Source organism: Chrysemys picta, chromosome 1, assembly GCF_011386835.1.
Source record: "Chrysemys picta bellii isolate R12L10 chromosome 1, ASM1138683v2, whole genome shotgun sequence".
Lineage (NCBI taxonomy): Eukaryota > Metazoa > Chordata > Testudines > Emydidae > Chrysemys > Chrysemys picta.
The window spans coordinates 83,294,633-83,319,596 of NC_088791.1; the positions used below are offsets into that span (position 1 = coordinate 83,294,633).

Genomic DNA, 24,964 nt, shown 5'->3' on the forward strand with positions numbered 1-24,964 from the left:
GGATTATCTACATGGAAGGAAAATGCCCTTCCGTCAACGTAGAGAGTGTCTATACTACAGCAGCATAGCTGCATCGCTGCACCTGTGCCACTGTAGCGCCCATACTGTAGACCTGCCTTTAGTTAAGCTCCTGTGTGAACACTCACATTGGTTTACCTTGCACTTGCGAGTGTCCACACACAAAGCTGTACCAGTGTAACTCAATTGCTATAGAATCATGCCTTTAGCTGATCTGGTGCAAACTTTGCATGTAGACCAGTCCTCACAGTGTTCTCTTTCAAATGTTCACCCCTTTTCTGCTGATGCTTTTCGAGCTTACTGCTGAGAAATCTGGGCCAATTAGCATGAGGGGTAACAGTTTGTAATATGAGGGTAAAATAATTCAGGAAGATGAAATCAGAAGCCAATCAACCTTGATTCTCTGCCTTGAGTAAGGTTTTAGGTGCCTTTTGAGGAGAATGTAAGAAAAACTACAAGCCCTCTTGTTGCTATTAATTTTAAAGCTTTACTTTCCAGAAGCACAGCAATAGATCCCAGGGCTTAAAGTGGTCTCCCAGAAATGCTAGTTCTCTCTTTGCACAAGGATGGAATTGAATTAGTTTATAATCTGAATTTTAGGACTTGGAGAACCTGTTTAAACAGGTTAAATGCCTTCTCACCAGATATTGCCTTGTTTCAGACGCATCTTATAGCTCTAGTTTTTTGCTAGAGACTCGGGCTGCTCTATGCCTTGCAGTCTATTACTGTTAGAGACAAAAAGCAATGCGCATGATCCCATTTCCTCCACTTCATCCCTTCCTTCGCCCAAAAGAGAATGGAAAATTACAAAGCGTTATTACTTTAAACACACAAGTAAATGTAAATTACAAGATGAACATAGTTAAGATGTTGCCTGAGCACATGAGCTTATACTCAGAAAACTGCGCTGTTCCCTCCCATCCTCTCACCCCCCCGCCCCTTTATTGTTATGCTGCACTGTGATCTGTATGGCTCATTAGGCTGTATATGGCAACCGTTGCTTTCATTCTACCACAACTGCATACGCATCACGCTGATACAGCAATACTGCAATTAAAAACATTTTGATGAGCCAATTTTCTCAGAAAAGAGTAATTTTACATTTTCTTAATTTCTAGGGGCGCTTAGTTAGCGCTCTGAGAACTGCATTCAGAGGGCAGATGGGAATCCCCAACATACGTTCCAACCACATGAGGCTCAATCTTTTTCTGCAAAGTGTCATTCCGAGTGCTCGTATAAAATGATTTAAATTAGTTAAGACATTGCTTAATCTTCTGCTGAGGGAGGGACACGATATTTTCTAAGTGAAGTCAGATTGCTGTGATAAATGAAACCATCAATGTGACATTAAAACAAATATTAAGGGTCTAAAATAAACATGAACAAGCAACCACATCATTAATTCATTGCCAGCATGCCAACCGAGAGGTGAACGCTTGGCCAAAATGTTCTAAACTGGCCTCTGAATGTGGGTGCCCAATTTGACACACAGTAGGTGGACACCAAAAAACTTGAAGTACCAACAAATCAGACGCCACTCTTGAAAAATTCTAGCCCTGCAGTCTGAGCCCAAAGGATGCTGTGTGCCCTCCCTCACCTGCCATTGAAACCCATAGGATGGGTTGCTAGTCCCTGTAAGGACGGGACATGTCACTTAACCCATGTCAAGTACCCACCTTTGCTGTACTATCTAGGCACAATGAGATTGAGTTCAAAAAAGGACTTAACATTTAAATAGCACTTTCCATCTTCCAAAAACTTAATTTATCTTCACAGCTAAGGCTGCTTCACATCTAAACTTCTGTAGGTCTACATTACATCTGCTTTCTGCTCTGTGGGCTACTAATATTATATCTCTTGTAAAATTAGTCCCTGCACTTGCAAACACATCTAAAGTACATCAGCTGCTTTTACAAGGTATGTTGGTGTACATAAATGGCAGCATACAGCCTTATTTTCTTGTCATTTGTCATGTTTAATTCCCACTATATCTTCATGTCTGTGGGCCTGTATTTATCACGTTTGCCAAAGTAAACGATCTAGAGACAGAACAGACTCAGCACACATGCTAAAGGTATAAATAGAGATTAGTTCTCCCCCCATTATTTAAAATCAATAAATCCCAGAGAGACACAAAGTGCTTCAACCTTGGAATCAGCAACTGTTTAGGAACGGGGTCTCCTGCCAGTTACACACCATCAATATGAAAAAGAAAGAAAAAGAAAAAAAAAGTCACACTTCTGTCTGAACTCTTTGTACTTGCTACAGTTACAAGTGACACTTAAGATTACCAGAGGTGAAAGATGTTTGCGGCAAAGAAGACTGTCTCTGTTTTTCAGTTTACTTGGTGCATTTCACAGCATTTTGTCTAGTCGGTTTCAGAGCTTTCCCTGTACAATCAGTCAGTGTCTCCCTTTCTGAAGAGGTCCTTAGAAACATCAAAGGAGGAGCAGAACAGACCTTTTAAAGGGCATGCGAAAAAGGTGCCCTATTTTAAACTGGATTCTAACAAAAGCATCCCTTTAAAGAGGAAGTATTTATGAAAAATATGTTTTAGTGTGTAAGATAATAAATAATATTTTGCATTTCTATAGCACTTTCCCTCTGAACAACTCAAAGTGCTTTACAAACTTGAATGAATTTACCCTCACAGCACCTTGGGGTGGGGGAGTCTGATTCCCCCAGTTTATTGATGATGAGGCAAAGACAGGTTAAGTGACTTGCCCAAAATCACACAGGCAGTTTGTGGCAAAGCTTGGGGTAGAATGCTGGTCTTTAGACTCTCAGTCCTAAGCCTTAACCACAGACCAACCATCCATACTCTGATCTCATGTACAGAGGAGTGTTCTTGTGAAATCATATCCAGAGGCCTGGATGCACAAGAATTTCAAGGTCCTCCCAACCAATGAACTTCAGCCTCTCTCATTCTTGAATCCTTGATCTTCACACTAGATCAGGCAGCCCAACCATCTCAACCCCACCCCAGCAGGTGGGCAGACACCCAGCAGCAATCAGCTGGGCAATGCATTACCACCTGCTACTCTGCCTCTGACACCCTGCCACAAGCAGGCACCTACAACCATGGGACCCAGTTCTTGAGAAATTAGCTCATGCAATAACAGTAATCAGAAGCAAGAGAGGGCTCTGGCAGTGTTAGGCTAACCACTGAGCACCTTCTGTGCAGAAATAAATACGCTTAACTTCTCTGCTAGTGCAGTTGTCCCGCAGCTCACCAAATAACCTTAGCCAATACCCACATCATTTAGTTATTCAGTCTTGAAACACACTAAAACCTACACAGATTCTAAGCAAACAGTTGGTGGGCTCGAATTTATTTGATACTTAGCAGCGCTTGTACCTTTTCCAACAGAAATACTGTATGTGAGATTTTTGGTGTTGTTTTTTAAATGAAACAAAAATTCATAAGTTTCCTTGCCAGGTGCAGAAAACAATAACACCACTCTGCACTGCTGGAGACCTAGCGATTGCTTCAACTGTGAAGTTGCTATTTGAGCCTCTCTCCTCTGAATTCCAGGGGCAGGGTAAGGAATCCCCAGATCTTATCCCAACCCTGTACTTTTAAGTGTAAATTTGATCTAACATTGCGGTTTTCCAGATTTGGTTCAGATGCAGCCCTCAATGGCAAAACTCTCACACCATTTCCACTGTTCACAATAAAGGAAAGCTGGAGTGATCTTGGTAGATTTAGATTGCTGTACTTTTAGACCAAAAATCATGCAATAAACCATGCATCAAATCCAAACTCTAGCCCTGGTTAGGCTTTGAACACAGCCTAAATCTAATCTGGATCTGAACACAGTCACCTCCTTCCATTTATTCCCAATGCCTTTGTTTGAGGATCTCAAAACACTTATAACAGCGGGTAAGCATTATGCACATTCTGAAGGAGGTGTGGAGCAAATGATGCCCAGAGAGGGCAAGCGAGTTATCCAAGCTCACAGAGTGGGTCAATAGAGTTGAGAGAACTCAGATCTTCTATTTCCAAGGCTTGTGCTTCAAATAACGAAATCGCCCTGCCCCCCTACTGTGATTGAATTACTAGCCCAATCAATTGCCACAGTCATGCCAGAATCCACTTCCCCACCTGAGAATCTAAACCAAACCTTAGCCAGAGAGGGGAAATGGTAAATTAATCTATTTTAGCGAATAGGCAGGCTTGAGCCCAGCAGAGATTCCAGCCCATACTAAACAAATGCAGGGGGAGGGGATTAGTGACTGCTGATTATAGTGGCCTCTTCTGGTGAGTAAGGACCAGGGCCGGCTCTGGCTTTTTTGCCGCCCCAGGCAAAAAAGCCTCTTGCTGCCCCCCCCCCCCCCCGGCAGGGAGCGCAGCAGGGGAGGGCGGTGAGCCCGGCCGGGGCCCCGCTTTCCCCGGCCAGCCGGAGCGCCGGGGGGAGGGCAGCAAGCCCAGCTGCGGCCCCGCTCTCCCAGGGCGAGCGCCGCCCGCCTCCAGGTGCTGCCCCAAGCACATGCTTGGAGGGCTGGTGCCTGGAGCCAGCCCTGGTAAAGACATAGCACAGTAAAAATCAGGAAACTTTAAAAAAAAAATTGTTTTCACTCAAAAGGCGATTTCTAAAGAAACACAGGGATCTTAGGAGCAGTGTGGCCCAGAGCAAAGCCACTTTTGGGAGGTCAGGGATGCCTAAATTGTAACTGGTCTCTGCCACTGTTAACTTGACCAAGTCCTTTCATTCCACTGACTCCATTTCACCCGTAGGCATGGAACTAGGGATGCACAGGGTGCTTCCACACCCCCTGGCTTGAAGTGGTTTTCATCATATACAAGGTTTACAGTTTGGTTCAATGGCTCTCAGCACCCCCACTATGCAAAGTGTTCCAGCACCCCTGATTTCACCACCTGAAAATGGGGGAGCAGCACCTTCCTTGTCTACTTCACACACGGTGCAAGGGTTGGTTGTGCTTGTGTTCTTAGTGAATGTGTGCACAGCCTTTTGAAAATGGGAAGTGCTCTATAAATGCTCATTATTACCTTGTCCTCTAGTGCCATTTGTGAAATCTGTGACATTTTTGGGGCTGGGAGGGGGGGAGGGGTAGCTGCAGCAAGTGCTGTGGGAGGCCTCTGAAGTAGCTTATTTTGGACTAAAGCTGCTCTCAGCAACTCAAGGGAATTACTTCTTGAATGGGGGAAAATCCCTTTTCTAGATTATTCACAGCAGGCTTCCTCTCCCTCCCACAAACAGCTGGTGTTTCTCTTTAGTGTCAGAGTAGTTTTAGTCCAGGCTATGGCTATTTCAAGGACCTCACAAAGCAAATGTTGCACCCAAGCTAAAGATGTCGTTTCAGTGACACTGGAGGATTTAGCATCCCTTGTGCCTTTAAGGCACAAATTAACCGTGCATTTTCTCAGAACATCACACTCCAAGGTCTGCTCTTAGCCAGTGAACCACACTTCTCAACAGGCACTGGAGGCACGTGGCTTTTGCCTTTATGTTTCTCCATGCACCTGAGGCTTTCGGGTATCTCATAGCAACTGCACATCCTGTCTCATGTTTTTCCTCACTCTTACCCATCAGTGACCAAAGTGACAAACAGGAGGAAAGTTTGATGGTGACAGAGCGAGGCTTTGATTCAGTTGTGAATAACAGACCTGAGCTCAAACCAAAAAATCATGATCCAAATACAGACCAACATTATGGAAATTCAGAGCTAGGCCCGAATTTTGTGGCTGATCTTTATACGGAGCTGAACTCCAAATGCAGACAGCCTGGATCTTTGGGGGCATCTGGACCTGAACTATGTGGTTCAATCCCAGTTCTTACCAAAGGCAGAAACCTTAAAGGCAAGAATCCAGTCAAATTTCATTGCTGAAAACAGAGAGCTGCATTGTAATTCTTCAGCTAAAGCTTTGCTTTCTTTCATGCTGCAGCAGTAGTAGTTTAGCAAAATTAAAATAGATATTTGTAATCTAGATATCTGCTTTAAAGGATCGGATACAATGCCCACTGAAACTAATTAAGACTCCCACGGACTTCAAAAATGGGGATTGGATCAGGGCCCAAATAAAATAAAAAATTAAACACACAATTATATCTGCATGCTGACACTACAACTTCTGAGAGGAAAAAGAATGGAGAGCAACATCTTTAATCCTATCGGGTGCTTTTCTCCCTATGTAAATACAATACACACAGCTCTCCTCAGCCTTTTGCTGATGTTCACATGCTGTATATTTGTTATTTGTGTCAAATGTTATTTTGTGATTAATTAGTACTAAATAGAACATGCAGCCATTTACCCCTGAGTATGTTCCATTCTGTATTCAGGTTCCCCTTGACTATCACCATCCCACGTTGAAAACAGAACCAGTATTCTATAGTAATAAATAAGATAGCGAGTCTGACTGAGCTGGATACACAACAGTAGACTTAAATGAACTGTTCCTGTGTGTATTGACTTAATATGGCATCGTCTTGCATTTTAATGCTGCAGATGCAGACACAAAAAAAATCAGTCTCTAAACATTACAGCCCCCTTCCGAGCTCCTTTAGGTGTAGAATACTATGATCTGTCCAATTAACAAAACAAAGAGGTGTCCGTTTCTTTTAGCAGCATCAGCATGTTAGAGCTTTACTCTAACGCTACACAACTTACTTAACGCTACACAATCTCATACGTGCCATTCAGCACGAGTTATCGAATAAGTTACCTGTATACCATGTGTCTGTAGGGCAGTAAATAATTCAGTATTTCTGCTGCTGAGCCTGGAAACCAGCAGTGAGAGTTCCAAGGTATTACACTCTGTAGCTATTTACATTTGTCTTTGCACCAGTGGACACTCAGAACTGCCACCAACATCTTTCCCCTCCTTCCTGTGCCGTGACAGCCCTTCCTTCCCTTTTTGAAGTGCTCGCAACACATTATTGGTGGGGTGTGAAGGGCTGTATGTAAGGAGGCTCATATCATGTATTTTAAATACGGGCATTTCCTTGGATTTCTTGACATTTTCATGTGTCTACTTGGGATTTGACAACACTTCATTCTATTATCCACTTTGCAGAGCAAAATCCTTTTATGGACAGTTTCCCAATCCCTCACCTTCTTTCTATTATTCCCCTCTTGCTCTGGTGGACAGGTGGTTGATTACAGACCATGTCTGAGGTAGTGCTATGTAATGTCTAGGAACGTTCGTAAACTAGGGAACAGGCAGAATAGTGGGTTAAAAAAGTTTAAGGGCCAGATCCAAAGCCCACTGAAAGCAATGGAAAGACTCCCATTGACTTCAGGGGGCTTTGGATCAGGCCCAAAAAGAGCCTGGTGCCACTGTGATTGTAACATTGTCTTGTCCCATAGAAGGCAAGTTGGGCTATTAAATCAAAATCACACTCTTAGGGGAGGGGAGGGGAGGGGGGGGGAGGGGAGGGGAGGGGAGGGGTGGACTTTCCTTTCAGGAGGTCTTGGAACAAAGTAACATACAATGTACCTTCCAAAGAGGTTCTGCAATCTCTCCATTTCCTATTTCAAGGCACTAGCCTTTACCCAAATCCAATGTTGCATGGATTTTCCTGGAAGCCAACTCCTCATCCCTTGATCACTTGGCAGACCTCTTCCCACCCTTTCAAACCTCCCAACAGGTTAACAGTATTACTATTTATTTGTTCAGTGCATTAAGGATCTAATCCAGGGGTCTCAAACTCAAATGATCATGAGGGCCACATGAGGACTAGTACATTGGCCCGAGGGCCACATTACTGACACCTCCCTCCCCCCCCCCCCAATCACCCTCGGCCCCGCCCCCACTCCACCCCTTCCCTGAGGCCCCGCCTCTTCCCACCCCTTCCCTGCCCCCATTCCAACCCCTTCCCCGAAATCCCCACCCCAACTCTGCCCCCTTCCTGCCCCAAGAGGGTGCAGGAGGCTGTGGGGTGTGGTGGGGGCTCAGGGCAGGGAGTTGGGGTGTGGGGTGCAGGGTGCGGCAGGGGGCTCAGGGCAGGGGGTTGGGGTGCAAGAGGAGTGTGGGGTGCAGCAGGGGGCTCAGGGCAGGGGGTTGGGGTGCAAGAGGAGTGTGGGGTGCAGCAGGGGTGCAGGTTACAGCAGGGGGTCGGGGTGCAGGAGAGGTGCAGCCTGGGGCTCAGGGCATCAGGGTGCAGGGTGCGGCGGGGGCTCAGGGCAGGGGGTTTGGCTGCAGGAGGGGTTCGGGGGGCAGGATCTGGCCCGGCACATACTGGGGGCAGGGCAGGCTCCCTGCCTGCCTGCCCTGCCCCCGCAAGAGGCTGGAACATGGGGAAGCGGGGGGGGGGGGGGGGGGAGAAGAGGCTGTGCATTTCTGTTGCTTGAGGTTCCCCGTTCCCGGCCAATTGGAGCTGCTGGGGACGCTGCCTAAAGTAACAGCCACACACAGCCCCTTTGCCCCCTCCTTCCCCACGTTCTAGCCTCTTCCTGGAGCTGCGCAGGGCAGGGCAGGGCAGGGCAGGCAGCCTGCCCTGCTCCCGGTGCTCATCCAGCTGCTCTGGTAAACACTGGGGGAGGGCGGGGGGGCTGCGAGGGGCTCGCGGGCCACAGAATATCACCCCATGGGCCGCGTGTTTGAGACCCCTGATCTAATCCAAAACTTTCCATGGATTTCAGTGGGTTCTGGATCGGGCCTGTAGTTCTGTACAAGACATAAATCCCAGAGAGCTGGCAATATAAGATGCACACACAAATCAGACTGGATACACCAGCCAATACAGAAGATGGCATCAAGTTGGATTATTCCTTTTATAAACTGAATCTCTTCGGGATATGGCAATAGACTAACATGGGTTAGCATTTGTAGACCTTGCAGAGGAAGGGAGGTTCCTTGACCTCCCTCTCTGTCAACCCAGCTTCCACTATGGTGTCTTCCCAGGAGTCTACGAAAGCAGTCTTTATGCTCAATTCTGTGCTAATGGTTTTCTGCACAAGGTCAAAAACAGAAGCATCCAAAGGTCCTATCCTAATGCACCCCTGCTGACCATGGCAGGCCTCTATGAAAGGGGACAATCTAGCAGACAGTACTCAACAGCACAGTGCTTGGAGCCCTGCTCAGAGATATCTAGAGCATTAAGCCTTATTGCACCCAGTCTCTTAGGCCCCAATCCTGCAATGGACTCTGTACAGGCTGACCCTTCCATCCACACAGAGCCCCATCAAAGTCAGGCGCTGATCCTACAATAGGGTCCATGCAAGCATCAAGGCCTGTGTAATGTTCATTACATAGTGTTTTAAGGCTACCCTGCCCCCACACACCGATTGCAGCAGTCACAATAATTAGCCCCAGAATATGAAACAAGATTAGTTTCAATTGAATTCATTTTTTCAAATACAACTAATTATATTGAAAAATTAAAATTTCATGTCAAGACAGAACTCTCAAGCAAAATAAGTAAAATTCATCATCTTATTGCCTTTAAACATACACTTTATATCATCCCCGCAACACATGCTTAATCTCTTTTCCCCAATGCATATGAGAGAGACAGGAAAAGAGTGTGTATGTTTTTAGACTAGAGAAAAAAAGCTTTCAAAGGAGTGCCTCTTTAAAATGGAAGTTTCATCTTTCTCTTAAGAACAGTGCAAAGACTTCTAATGCATTTGAGAAAAAAAAAAGGAGCAGTGGGTGTATATTGATAGTGCAATTAGGCTGGAAGCAGATCACAGTTTAGGTGTCAGAAATTACAAGGCTCTGACGGATCAAGGAAACACTTGCTAACAAAAAAGCTACACGGTTTTGAGTCGTTATCCTGTGTAGAGACTGAGTGCTTGTAAAACATAAAAATAAATAGAACGGGCAAAACTCCAGGGGTGAGCACTCCGTGGGAGCAGGTGCAGGGAAGTGTGCATGGCTTGATTTTAGAGATGCTGAGAATCTGCAGGACCTGTTGAAGTCAGCTGAACCAGTGGGTCCTCAGTACCTTTAAACTTGGCCATAGACAGCTAGCAGAGGGTTTGAGCCACCATTTCACTCCTGGAATCATCATTAAGATTTTAAAGAAAGTTCAATGGGGGGTTTTTGGGAGAAGAAAATGAACCCAAAGGATTCTGTGTGGAAGATCCTACTGAAGAATACTTGACCAGCAGCCACTTCTAAAACACATGAGTCACCTTAACATTAGAAGCAATTTTTAACCTGAACATGCTAGTACGATAGTCTCTGGAGTTCTGTCCTCAGATGCAATCCAGACAACTGCTGTCCCTTTCAGAATGTTTCTTTCTGTTCATACAATGAACCCCACCATTAAAAGAAAATGCCAAGTTTAACCTTTTCAGAAAAGATAGATCTCCTTTGTCTAACATTCAGCAATAAAGTGAACATGAATGGTTAAAATGGATTTACTGACTCTTAATAAAATGTACTTAAAAAGAAAGAGTTAAACTCCTCTGCATGAAATCCCAATAAGAATAAAATTAAATTACATGCTTAAAATGCTAGCAACATTCAAATGACCTCAAAATTTAAAAAAACAAAAACCAAACTCTGCAAGAATGTCCCAAATTAGCCACTGACATTAAAGTACAGTATGCACATTATTTCAAATTCAGTTTTTCACAAGCATGCCCATACTTCTTATCAACCAGAACAGGGGTAAATCCATTTCCATTATTATACGTTGCAATGTGGGGGTATACCATTGCCCTCTTCTGGGCAGAATCAGAGCAGCTCACCTGTGTGTCATAGGCCCTATACTGCTAATGACGTTTCTTCTTTAGCTCAAGTGGTAAGGCCCTATACCTATGAAGCAGGGACATTTTGGTTCTACCACTGGTCTCTCTATTGAGTATCTGAATTGCCACGGTATGCAGCAGAGTGACAACTGTGAAATCCTAAGTGGCCACAGGCTTGTTAAAATACCTACAAATGCCTACAAGACCTAAGTTGATAAACTTCAGTAGCTCATATGAATCTTCATGGAAAGTCACTTATCAGAAACCAAACTGAAATTTTGGTTACATAGCCAGTAGATTATCTCCTTATTTTGTGCCCAGTGGTCTGTGTGTTTGAGTTACACCCAATAAAGCATCATGGATCAGGATGAGAAAACTCCCCAAAAGGGAGGAGATTTTGTTGAAAGATTGTTCTTATCAAAGGTAACAGGGAACATTTTTATTTGCTTTACAGAGAAACATCCCTTTCAGCTTAAATCCATTCCATAACAAAAAGCAGTGAGTATTTTATACAAAGCTTTATTGGGATGAAAGGGAAATGTCAGCCATATAAAATGTGTGTCAAGCAAAGAGAAGCAATTTCTGGTAGAAGCTGCCAAGCTATTGTTGCTGAATTCACAAGCTCCATGTGACAAAGTCACCAGTGTTACTTGAATGCCAAGGATCAGATCAGCATAGTTCCCTTGTGGTGATGTTAAACATGTACAGTTTAAGGCACATTGCAGACTCTGTTTATCATTTCCTTCCTCCAAAATACATAGCTCCTCAGTTGATGCAACATTAATTCGCATTCATTTGAGCTACTCCAGTTTGCACTAGCTGAGGAACTGACTAAGTAATTTGGATAGTAGTAAGCAAAGTTTGCAATGCACCTCAAAATTGTACAAGTAACTGATCAAAATTGGTTCAGAATTTTACAGAACAGCTACATTATCTCTATCTTTGCTGGACTGGCTCCTTTGGTCTCCCTTCATCTACCACTCTCTCTCTTATTCTTCCTTTTCTTTTTTTATTTAATTTTTGTTCTCTTTTATTGTCTCAAGGCCCATCCTTTCAGCTTGGTTTTTCGTAATGTTTCTTCTTTATTCCTTGTGATAAAAAACCTGACTTGCAGCCTACAGGTGTTACAACGGTCTCTTGTGGCCAACTATTTTAAAACATTTAGCCAGGTGTCTATGCTGGAGTTCACCGCAGTAGCTGTATTTAAGCTAATATTCATGATGGATTTTTTGGTGTGGGGGTGCAGGAGAGGTTCAACAAACTAATGAACTTTACTGTCATCTATAACAGCTAGAGCTGTTGCTCAAGACAGAGTAGATGGTAGCAAACCTGAGAAACTAGCTGGACTGGCCATTCCTGTCAGCACTGGGAGAGCCGCTGTCTAGATTGATGTGTGTCAAAAAGGTGATCTGGAGATCAAAGGGACCAGTCAGGGCCGGCGCAACCCATTAGGCGACCTAGGGAGTCGCCTAGGGAGCTAACATTTGGGGGGCGGCGACCACAGCAACCGGATCTTCCGCCACCTCTGTCGGGGGCGGTATGTCGGGGGCGGGACCTTCCGCCACCTAGGGCAGTGGAAAAGCTGGTGGCGCTCCTGGGACCAGTCCACCAAACAGAGACAGAGCTCATATAATTGTTCCTGTTTATTTTTGCCCAAACTGGCACTAAACTGATTTATCGCCCACTAACAGAGTCACACAGGTTGTGAACCAGAGTAACTTCTACTGATTTAAAATCAGAGAGCCACAGATTGGAGAAAGTTTGCATGAGTATGTGACAATGATTTGCCATCTTGGCTGACACACTGGTGACTGAACCTGGGAACTCCAGAGCTAAAAGCATAAACAGCAACAGTTTGAGATAAAGAGCAAAGCCTCTGCAGCTGGTGGCTGTACCGACTTATATCCTCTCTGGATCAGCACAGAGGCAGAGTTGTAACACATCCACTGGGTTGGGGTAGGCAACCTGTGGCACGCGTGCCGAGCTGATTTTCAGTGGCACTCACACTGCCTGGGTCCTGGCCACCGGTCCGGGGGGGCTCTGCATTTTAATTTAATTTTAAATGAAGCTTCTTAAACATTTTAAAAACCTTATTTACTTTACATACAAACAATAGTTTAGTTATATATAATAGACTTATAGAAAGAGACCTTCTAAAAACTTTAAAATGTATTAGTGGCACGTGAAACCTTAAATTAGAGTGAATAAATGAAGACTCGGCACATCACTTCTGAAAGGTTGCCAACCCCTGCACTAGTGGGTTATATGGACACAGCAATTCTCGCTGATATAATGAAAGCTATACCACTGTGACCTCTTTGCGTAGACCAGGCTTTTTTTGTGTGTGTGTGTTTACGTTTGACTTTGTCCCAAAATTAATTGGGAGAGCAGTAAGTGATTCGAACAAGAAGGGTTTACTTGAAATAAGCAGAAAAGGATTCCATCTTGGAGTTTTAATCTCTAATCCTTTGCAAAAATTTGAGGATTTCACATCAAACTATGCTTTGTTCAGAGTATGCTAAAGCCACTACCAAATCTAGCATTTTAGTTGTCTAAGAGCCAGACACTCAGCAGGATAACAAGGGCACTAACCTCTTCAAATAGATTTGCATGAAAATCATGCTGTCAGTTTTCCCTAATCGTTATTCCCAACCATAGTTAACTGAAGAGAGGCCGTTGCAGTGAGAAGCAGCTGGACCTATCACAAGTTCTTAGGAGTCTTTTTCCTGTCAGGTTCTAGTAAAGTGGATTGGACAACAGCCCACATGCTAAATGTTATAAATAGACTCAAATCAAATACAGAATCACCCTGATTTTTCCAAACCTGGGTGTCATCTGAAACGGGATCAGGATCCCCAATGCTCATTCATTACATTGAATATTCCCTCCATTTTCTGAAGCCTTGATTATCCAAGTTTATTCACTGTCCCCCAGGACATATAATTGAGGTTTACAAAATGCATGCAAAATACGGTTTGTACTATATTAAACTGATCCAATTTGATTTTTCCCCCCATGCAGTAATGAATCAACTATGTATGCTTACCACTGCCTTCTAGTCAACAGTATCAGAATGCCTAAACTGTGGTCAAAAACGCTATTCTGCAAGAACTAAGAGAGTCTCCTTTCAGTCAAATGGCAGGGGCTTCTGCCATAGCCATTACAGTCTAAGTAGCCACATATTTGTAACAGTTTTAAAGCTGCTCACAATGAAGATCTAGGAGAAAGTTGCTGGTAAGAGACTAGGAAGAGAAGTAAAGGTCAGTGACACAGGGCTGGCTCTGGTTTTTTGGCTGCCCCAAGCAAAAAAAAAAAAAAAACACCCTGCGGCACGGGCAGTGCCAGGGTGCAGGGGGACTCCCTGTGCTGCAGATGTGCCCCAGATAGCAGGGGGGAAAGACGGGGGGGGAGCCAGGGCTTCAGCGGGGCGCTGCCCCGCAGCCCCGCCACCTGCCAGGAGGGCTCTGCACTGCTCCGGTCGGCTGAGAGGGAAGGATGCGGGCTGCCCTGCTGGGCTTGCTGCAGGGCGCTCCCGTCCTCCGCGCCGCCGCCCCCTACAGGGCGGCCGGAGCGGACCACCACCAACATAAATAAATAAGCAAGCAAGCGGCTATGCGGCCCTAGGATTGGGCGGAATGCTGCCTCCTACAAGCTGCCGACCCAAGCACCAGCTTCCTCGGCTGGTGCCTGGAGCCAGCCCTGCAGTGACCGTCAGTTTGGATTTGTGACAGGCAAGGCAACAATGGATGCTCTCCTTTGCATTAAGATTGCTTGTGCAACAATCTAGAAAAAAGCAAAAAACACTGCACATACTATTCATTAATTAATCTTGAGAGGGTTTATGAAGACATTCTGTTCTTGCATCTGAAAAAGTGAGGTTCTTACCCACGAAAGCTTATGCTCCCAATACTTCTGTTAGTCTTAAAGGTGCCACAGGACCCTCTGTTGCTTTATTCTGAAAGAAGTCATCTGGGGGTGGTTGAGAATGAAACAAATACCTGGAGACTATATCAGACTCATCCAGGACATGCATGAGGAGATTACTGTTACTGCAGTCAGAAAACCTTGTGGAGAAACTGAGTAGTTTCTAGTAAGAGTCACAGTACATCAAAACTTGGCCCTATGCCTCTTTTTGTTCATGTTGGCGCTTGATGCACTGACAGAAAATATCTAGAGAGGGGCACACTGGTGCATGCTTTTTGCAGATGATGTAGTGCTTATGGGGGAGATAAAAGAGAAAGCAAAAGAAGATTTAGAGAGATGGAGGTTGTGATGGGTTCCCCCCTGGAATTCCACCAGGAACTGGGGTACCACTGAGTCCCCTGACCCACCAGCCTGGGCTTCCTCTCACACTGTGTTGCTGTGACAAGCTGCAAAGCCCTCCAAGCTTGCACTTTCACCAGCATTCACACAGGTAGGGACACACCCAGCTGCAGCTAGATGCAGGCTCTCTCACCACCAGCTTCCCAGCCTGGGACCCTAGAGCAGTACCATCCTGCCCTAGTCAAATCTGGCCAGTATATGGGTTTAACACCCGGTCCGCCTCTCCCTCACTGTGAAGAGGACAATGCACACTTGTGGTGACCAAGCAGAGATTTTCCCCAAGCACTCCAGTCAAGGGTCACTGGTTTCGATTAAAAGAAAAACAAGTTTATTAACGACACCAGATAGATTTTAAGTGATTACAAGCGTCAGCAAACAGATCAAAGCAAATAAACAAAAAACGCAAACTAAGCTTAATATATTAGCTAGATTGGAGATGAATTAGCAGATTCTCACCCTAAGAGATAACACAAGCAGGCTGCAGATTCTTAAGGGGCAAGTTGCACTTGCTTTACAGCTTGGAATCCCCAGGGGTTTCATACACAGGCCAGAAATCCATTTAGCCTGGGTCCAGCACTTCCCTCAGTTCAGTCTTTGTTCCTCAGGTGTTTCCTGGAGTCTTCTTGGGGAGAGGAGGGGAAGAACCACTGATGTCACTCCCTGCCTTATATAGTTTTTGCATATGGCGAGAACCCTTTGTTCCAAAGCTTGGTTTCTCATACCTTCTTGTCAACTGTCTAAAATGGGCCATCTTGATTATCACTACAAAAGTTTTTTTCCCTCCTGCTGATAATACCCCATCTTAATTAATTAGCCTCTTACAGTTGGCATGGCTACTTCCACATTTTCATGTTGTTCGTATGTATTTCTTACTGTATATGTTCCATTCTATGCATCTGATGAAGTGGGCTGTAGCCCACAAAAGCTTATGCTCAAATAAATTTGTTAGTCTCTAAGGTGCCACAAGTACTCCTGTTCTTTTTGCGGATACAGACTAACACGGCTGCTACTCTGAAACCTGGAAAAATACTGACATCCCAAAATGGAGTCCAGCATCATGTGGTCTCATCACATGTCCTTGTAGAGTCACAGCAGCCATTACTCGGAGGCTGTCTGTAGCTTTCTCAGGAAGGCTCCCCAGGTGGGAGACAAGCTTCTCCTAAGGCCTATGGTTCTTTCTAATGGCCCATTACTCTGAATAGGCCCTTCACAACCAACTATTTAGACTGAAAGCATCTTGTTAAGTGGGCATTACCCAGGTGTAACTACAGAAGTACAGATAGTCAGTACTTATAACTTCAGATACAAAAATGATACATGCATACAAATAGGATAACCATATTCAACAAATCATAACTTTTCCAATGATATCTCACATGAACCATCTGGCATAAAATGCATCATAATTATGCTATAACCATATCATAATAATTTCACTATGAAGAATATGGGGTGCCACAGAGGTGTGTATCTGAAAGAAATGGCATAAAAAGCAGAAGGAATACAATGGAGGACATGGTCTGTAGATTCGATGATACCCTTCAGAAAGGTGACAAGTCTGTAAATCTGGGAGGCCAGCCACTACCAAAGGTGCAGCAGTTCAAGTATCTAGGTTTGAGAATACAGAAAAATTGTGAACTCGGTAGTGAACTTATAAGCAAAACAGGAAAGGCATAGACTAAACAGAGAGAAGTGAGCAGAGGGATTGGAGAATGTTTATCAAACTGAACAGTAAAAACTATAAGATGGTAATTAGGCCTGCACTTTTGTATGGTTCTGAATGCTGGACACTGAGTAACAGACAGGAGCAGACCTAGAATACAACGGAAATGAAAATGTTTAGATTGATGCTTAGAGGTACAAGGATGGACCATGTTTGGAATGAACTAGTTAGGGGAAGTGTGAAGGTAGTACCAATTATAGAAAACTGGAGGGAATCCAGGCTTAGATGGTTTGGGCATGTGAAAAGAAGATCGAAAGGATATATAAGAAACAAGGTGTTAAACTTGGAACCAGTGGGTAAGAGAAGAATTGGAAGACCAAAAACTAGATGGATGGATGTCATAGAACAGGATTCAATTAGCTGTAGTGTCTCCAAGGAACTGCTTCAAGACAGACTGCAATGGAGAACAACTCAAAGACCCGATTCCATACAGATGGAACAAAGGCTAGAAAAAGAAGAAAGATTAAAGCTACTCAGATAATAGATTGCATGAATATCTAAGTAACACTAGCCCTATAAATACACATTAGGAAGTTGGTTTTTCCTTGTTTGGTTTTTAGGAGGGGGCTATATGGGCGGTATACAAGCCTACCCCAAGCTCTAGTTAGAGCTGTTAAAAGGCTTTGGAGACATTGGCTGGGTCTTTCACACCAGGTTATCTACAGAGCACCACAACAATGGCACAGAACAGAAATTCAGAGAGAGACACTACACCGCATGAGAGTCAAAGTACAAAAATTTGTGAAGGTGCAAGGAGAGCCACCTGGGGAGCCCTCATGAAAGAAGTGGGATTTAAGGAAAGAAAGGAGGGGAAAAGTATCACACCAGGCCATGTCTACACTTACACCTGTGCCGCTGTCAGAGCGCTCGTGCAGCCATGTTATGCCGATGGGACAGAGCTCTCCTGTTGCCATAATAAAACCAGCTCAATGAGTGGCGATAGCTGTTGGCACAAGAGCGTCTCCTGCCAACATAGCGCTGTGCACATGAGCGCTTATGCTGGCAAAACTTATGTTGCTCAGGAGGGTGTTTCTTTCACATCCCTGAGCAACAAAATTTTGCCAACGTAAGTGCTAGTGTAGACCTGGCTCAGTGGCACACAGATTGAAAGGTTGTTCCAAGTCAAAGGGATGGCATGAAAGATAGTGCGAAGCCAAGAGTTGGAGAAGACGACAAAGGCAGCAACAGAGAGATTTGGGAGGAACTAAAAGAGCAAAGGAGAGGAGAACAAGTAAATTGACCAGGCAGAGCTGTACAGAGCCTTGCAGAGGGAAGACAAGGAGCTCAAGTTCAATCTCCAAAAACAGAGTGGAAGGCATCAAACCAAATCTAAGAGCAAGGCAATCTGAGCTGAAGTGGCTGGAGATGATCTTCAGAGCATCATTCTGGATGGACATTAGGGACCAGACGCAAGAGGACTGAGAGGTAAGAGATTGCAATGATCAAAGCTAAAGATGATCAGTGGATGATTTATGCAGTAGGGAGGAGGAAGAAGAAAGTATTTGTTTACACTCAGAGCTTCTGAAAATTAGCTCCTGTGGGCAACTGAAGTTTATTAACAACCTCCCTGGCATATCTTCACATGTTTGCCTTGATAGGTAACCCTTTCAAGGCTAAGGCTTAGAAACAGGGCCAACTGAGACAGACTGTGAAATCTGAAGTCCTTAGAGGGCACCAAATTGTGATGGGGATTAAACATAGTGGGGATAAAAATGGTGTGTGATATGCCATTTAGATGGTCCTAGTCTCGTGGTTTCACAGGTACCTCAGGACTCAGCATTCAGAAACCATAAACTTGATCAGAAAATAAAGCTGATTATTCTGAGCCCTATTTGTGCCCTAAATCCATGCATTTGTCGTCTTGCAAGAATCAAAGATTTCATTCTTACTTAATCTCTGGCTACTTTATACCATTCAAGATTTAACAACCATTGATCAGAAAACAAAGTTTGTTCCAGTGTATCTGATCCAGAAAAAACACATTTGGATAAGTCACTCTTGTCTCAGCTTTGGTTAAATGAAACAATATGCTCACAATAAAATGGATTTAACAGAGATCGAATTAAATATTCAATAATATTTAATTAAATTGAATCCAATTATCCAGTTTCCACCACTCGGTGGGTATCAGAACTTTTCCAAACCAAGTGCAGATCTGCACTGTCTTTCTTAGATACAGGAGTTTAAAAGCAAAAGGAAAGGCAGCTTCACCTCAATTAATACTTATTGCTCTCTTTAGGGGACAATCCTATAAAATGCTGAGTTGAGAGTGCTCAGTTTGAATCGAGCTCAACACATTGCAGAATTGGGCCCTTTCAAAGGAGACAAAGCTTGTGATATACAGGTCAGAATAGATGACCTAATGGTTCCTTCTGGCCTTAAATTCTATGAATCTATGAGAAAAGTTGTTATGCTTAATCTTATAGAGTCGCTTGACAGCTGTTCCACGTAGGATACTTTAACTACTCCAAGGATGCATTGGTGTCATAGGCCCTAATTCAGGAAGACATCTCTAGAGGAAAGCACATGCTTACTTGCTTTACTAAATCAGGGCATAGAAAGGTGTGGTCTGGTTGTCTCAACAAGAAACTAAGATTCAAGAACTACTGGTACTGACATTGATTCCCTCTGTCACTTTAGGCAAATCACTTAACCCCACTTCCTCTGCCTTCCCGTCTGTAAAATACAGTGTTCCACAGCAGTGTTATGAGAATTAGTTAATGCTTGTAAAGCAATTTGAAAATGAAAAGCGCTATAGCATATAAGTGCTAAGGTGGGATTTTTCAGTGAGTGTCACATCACGACAAGCCTTTTTAATGCATACTTAGCAAGAAGCACAGCTTAAAAAATGACAGCTCTAAAATTGTTAAACTAAGATCTACACTATAGGACAGCAGTCAAGGCAGATCAATATTTAGACCTATCAGCCTGGACACCAAGTGATATCTTCAGGGAACAAAGTGAGCTGTAGATGTCTTGTAAGCAGCTAAATAAGAGGTCATGTATCTATTTTCAAAATGCCAAAGGAGGCAGAAACTGTTATCAGTGCCAAGGAAGTGCTTAACAGAACCATTTCAAACTGAACACCTGAACCACAAATGAACAGGACCTGGGTGTGCATTTAAGCTCTGGGGAATTTTTTTTTCTTCTATTGATAGAATAACGTCTGCTTCTTTTAGAGATTTGTATGTTTCATTTTTATATTGTTTTCAGTTTAAATTTAATTGATACACACAGCAGTAAGTTGGGTTTGAGTCACTTACATATTTGTCACATGCGCTGCCATTTGATAGCCGTTTTCTCCTGCATGTCTTTTGAGTGTTGTGGTTTGATCAGTCAAATCCCAAGAAGGAGATGTTACTTGAACCACGTGGATGTGTGTGTGCATTCATCAGGGAGTCAAGAATGGGAAAGGGAGGCTGCAGACAACCAGCCCCAGCAAGTTAATGGCACCATCTGGCAACGAACAGAAGTTGCCACATTCATTTATTCCTTCTGCTCTCTGCTGAGATTGACAACAAGGATGCAAGTAGCGATGCTAGTCTTTGTAATATGAACATTAGGAAATGCCCCAAATCCACTAACTCGCTTCACAGGAGCCACAAGTCTCTCATCAAGGGGTGATAATGTTCAGATAATACCAAAATGGCTACACCTGAACTACTGACCTAGAGGGAAAAGGCTGTGTATTCCTAGACCAATCCCAGACAACATGGCAACAGAATGATTCATTTCCGGTCCTCATATCCCTGGAAAGTTACAGCTCCTGAAGAAGCCAGTATCTCTTCTCTCTGTATTTTGTAGTAAGCTGACTGTATATAACAATGGTCACTATTAAAAGGTCTGAGTTTTTCTTCATCTGCCTGTAATTCATCTCTGCCTTTGAGGAAAAAAAAAAAAAAAAACAGCTTAAATAAGAGAGATGATCTGATAAGTATCCACTCTACAATGCCACTGCAATGTTGCCTGGTTTGTTGCTTTGAGTATTAGTGTTTTAGATTGTTGACTTCTTATTAGAGCAGTTAAAATACTAATGACACCACACACATTACACTGAAAAAAAAAAAAAACTGTTCAGGAGAGCCCTGCGCGGATACAAAATTTGTATCCGCATCCAATCCATGATCCGCAAACATGGTCCGCGGATATGCGCAGAACTGCAGGCTCTAGTGTTCCGATTCCCTACAGGTCTTAAGATCCCTGGCCTACTGTTTAATAAAAGGTAGTAAAAGTGTCTCTATTTACCATGCAGTTTTAATGTCTCTCTACTCTTGTCATTGGGAACCCATTATTATATTTGCCAGATTACACCTACCCATTTGACTGAGAGCTCTTCAGGACGGAGACAGTGTCTTCCTATGCGTCTGTACAGTGCCAAGCACAATGAGACCCAGGTCACAATGGGGGCCTCTGGACACTACTGCAGTTCTAATAATAATTACTGTGCTCTTTCTGTAAATGGGGCTTATGCTTAATAATTCCAGTGTATACATTATAAAATGCATGATGCATTTATTTGCCAGAGGATGGCCCTAGACAGCAAACAAATTGCTAACACTAATTTAGGGCTGATCCAATACCAACTGAAATAAGTGACAGTCCTTCCATTGGTCTCAATGGAAGATGAGTCAGGGCCCTTAAATTTAAGTTGGAATGTCACATGACTTTACACCCATTCCAGTAAAAAAGGATGTTTTCTTCCTGTTTACTTTTCAGCCATCTAATGTCATTAATACCTTCATTATTCAAACTACAGTGTATACATAAGCCTTCATTTTTGCCTACATAATTCTTTTCATGGCTTTTTTGCAGCGATAGCCCAAGTCAGTAGTAACCCAAAGACTACACTAACCGGTAGCCTGTGGCATCTGTGAAATGAGCTGGTGAGGTCAGTACAATTCCTGGTAGACTGGTGTCTCCCTCCTAAAATATTACACCACCATCACCAGAATTGGCGTCCTGGTCGGCAGTTTCAGCAGAGAGCCCAAGGAATGAACGAACAGGGAGACTGAACTCCCTTTTCAAACCAACACCTGGTTCCTCCTAGTCAGGGTCGAGGCTTGTTGGTGAGATGGGACTAGGACTATTACAGCTAATACAACTTCTGTTTTGTGGGTAAATAAAGGATTTCAGTCTGTGGCTGTCAATCTGGCCCCTCTGTCACCTGAAGGGGCAGGCCTTCCACTATTTTGGTGGACTCTGCCCATCAATACCATCAAATAGGCTGGCATCACTCATGAGAACTAAAGAAAAATTCACAATTTAGAGAAATTAAAGTTTTCTAAATATCTACAGGGACATTGTCAAAGGCAAACATGGAAATTAAACACAAGCTTAATTTTTATTGCAAGTTCCTGGGAGTTGGACACCTATCTCCCCCCTGCTACCGTTACTATTTTTGTTTATAACCCTGTCTGTATCTCCCTGTTCTTATGCATGCTGTTTAACTAACATTAATATTTCATATTAGTAAATTTATAGTGAAAGGTGTTAAACATATTTACAAAGTTTCTTGTCTGATTCAAAAGCATTTACTCCCTTTGACAGCAAAGATTATATATACACATCTAAAGAAAACCTGGAGTTAATTAATTCTGCAAATATTAGCATCGCTGCTGGCTTGTTTATTTTGTACAGTAATCTATTTGAAGGAAGGAATTGCACATTATGGTTTAACATTGCTGTGGTCAAAAAGGAGTTCGCTGGAACATTGAGATACTTGGTTAAAAAAGGTCTATCTACATAGCAATGTATAATCATAAAAATGTAGGGCTGGAAGGGACCTCAAGAGATCGCCTAGTCCAGACCCCCTGCACTGAGGCAAGACCAAGTAAATTTACACCATCCCCTGACAGGTGTTTCTCTAACCGGTGCTTAAAAAACCCCCTCCAGTGACAGGGATTCCACAACATCCCTAAGTAACCTGCTCCAGCGTTTCACTCTCCTCATAGTTAGAAAGGTTTTCCTAATATCTAACCTGAACCTCCCTTGCTGCAAATGAAGCGGATTAATAACTATCATACAAAATAAGTAATGTAATGCATATGATCAGTTATTGATATAGAAGTACTCAATATGAAAATCTCCATAGAAAAGGTAAAAAGAGGGTGTGATGGGGTCTGTAGCCGACACAGGCTCACAAAAAGTTAATGTAAGCTTGAGAGGGCAATTATGCTACCCAGCTGCACTTACAGGGTGGGCCAGGCTTAATTAATGCTGAATGTCAGGGCTGGGAGATTAGTACAAACAGAGGAAGTGTGAGGTGGGGGGGGGGGGGGAGGGAGAGGGAGACTCTGCACACATTTTATTTTAAAATTCTGCAAATTTTATTTGTCAAAATAAGGCAATATAATCATGCTGATTTAAATTTAGGTAATTTATTTAAACTACAATACAATGGATGGCGAGTGGGGAGCATTGGAGGAAATCTCCAGACCCCCTTGCCTAATAGTAATGTAACTAAGTTTGACACTTTATTTCTAGTTATTAGTCAATAAATATATACAACCATATGCTTAGTGTTATGTCATAGGCAATTGAAGAGCAAGTGAGGGCTAGGAAATCAAACTCACAATTTATATTGGCTACTGACCATCTCCAGAAATGTCAGCAGCAAACAGTTCATGGAGCACATTTTGATAAGAATTTTTTTCAGTCCAAAAATTTAGACCAGTTCCAATCACTAAAGCACCATAAGCATTTATAAGGCCATACTGCCCTTTCCACCACTCTGGCTATATAAAGGAACCTTAAAACTTTTACATCTCTTTTATACTCCTGGGGGAATTCACAAAGGCAATGGGAACAATTCACTAAGCAGGCAGGCTGTACATTCTGCTGTGCCTGAGGGGACAGCCTGCGCCATGCCTACCTCCTCAGACACACCCTGAAGTCCTGCCCCTCCATGCTGAGCGTGCTACAATAGTGAGTGAGAGGGACAGAGTCTCTCTCATGCACAATGGCCCACCTCTTCACACACTCCCAGTGGTAATTTACGTTTCTAGTGGCTGCTCTGAGTGCCTGAATCGACCTGTAGGTGCTGCCAAGGAGGGGCGCATGACTGATCTTGTGGCTTCCCTTTGCTCCCCCATAAGAAGTTATTTTTCTGCAGGGAAGCAAAGAAATCCGCGAGGGATATGAATTCTGCATAGAATTCCCCCAGGAGTAAAGCTGAAAGCAGAAGGGGGCAGCAGGCATAGGTGATGGGTTTTCATAATTTTTGGTAGGGCTCCAGGGAAAAGCCCACAACACAGGTGTAAGGAAGGAAAACAGTGCAGTGGATGACAAGTCCCAGTTTCAATGAGAGCTTTCGCCCACATGTTAATCACTGTGCAAACCAGTGCCATCAAGTAATTAAGATGGGGGGGGGTAAGAGGTGTTTACCCTCTTCAGGCATGTGTAGGCACCTCTTAGACTTGCTCTTTTAATATCTTCCCCCACAGCTCTGGCCCAGTCCCATGATCAGAAATTATGCTCTTCTCTGAGCTCTCCTAGCACATTGATTAAAGGAAGGCCCACAGAGCACCAGGAAGTGGAGTCCCATGGGAAGGCAGCAGAGTGAAGTCAATAGCGGGATGGTTTCTCCTTTATTCAGACTCTCCTGCCATGATCACTGCATCAGTGCCAGGCTCCATCCCCCAGGACAAGTCAGCCCTGCCCCTGGAATGTGAAGTTCCATGAGCCAGGGACTCAGTGATGCCTGCCTCTCCTCAGCCTGATGGAAGGAGTTGCTAGCAATTCAGCAGGGTGAATACAGAGCCTCCCATGCCCCAGCACTGGGGAGGCCAGAGTAGGAGAAGCACATCTGCAAGCGCCACAGGGTGTCCCCACAAGAGCCTGTTGGCCATTCCCATGCCCCCTTGCCCTGCCTAGGAAGGTTGGGTGCTGTCAGGAGACCCAGGCCAGGGGGTAAGCTGGACAGCACTGCATGTCACTTGTGCCCTGAGCTGGGTGAGCACACAAGCTCCTTCGTGGTCCCAGATGGAGGGATAGGCTAGGCACATATCTGGCTCAGACCTGGGCCCTTAAGCCAGAGAGCCCCATGGCCATACCCTTTACCATAGACTCAGACTTTAAGGTCAGAAGGGACCATTATGATCATCTGGTCTGACCCCCTGCATGCTGCAGGCCACAAAACCCTTCCCTGGACTCTGCCGTTGAAGTCCCCAATCCTGTGTTTTAGTGACTTCAATTGGCAGAGACCCTCCTGCTAGTGATCCCTGCCCCATGACTGAT

General features: G+C 44.0%; 1 protein-coding gene across 2 annotated transcripts in view; it reads right to left on the minus strand.

The window, feature by feature from the left end:
- The window catches only part of TMCC3 (transmembrane and coiled-coil domain family 3), a 216,139-nt gene that overhangs the window by 175,165 nt on the left and 16,010 nt on the right, over window positions 1-24,964 (minus strand). The window lies entirely within an intron of this gene.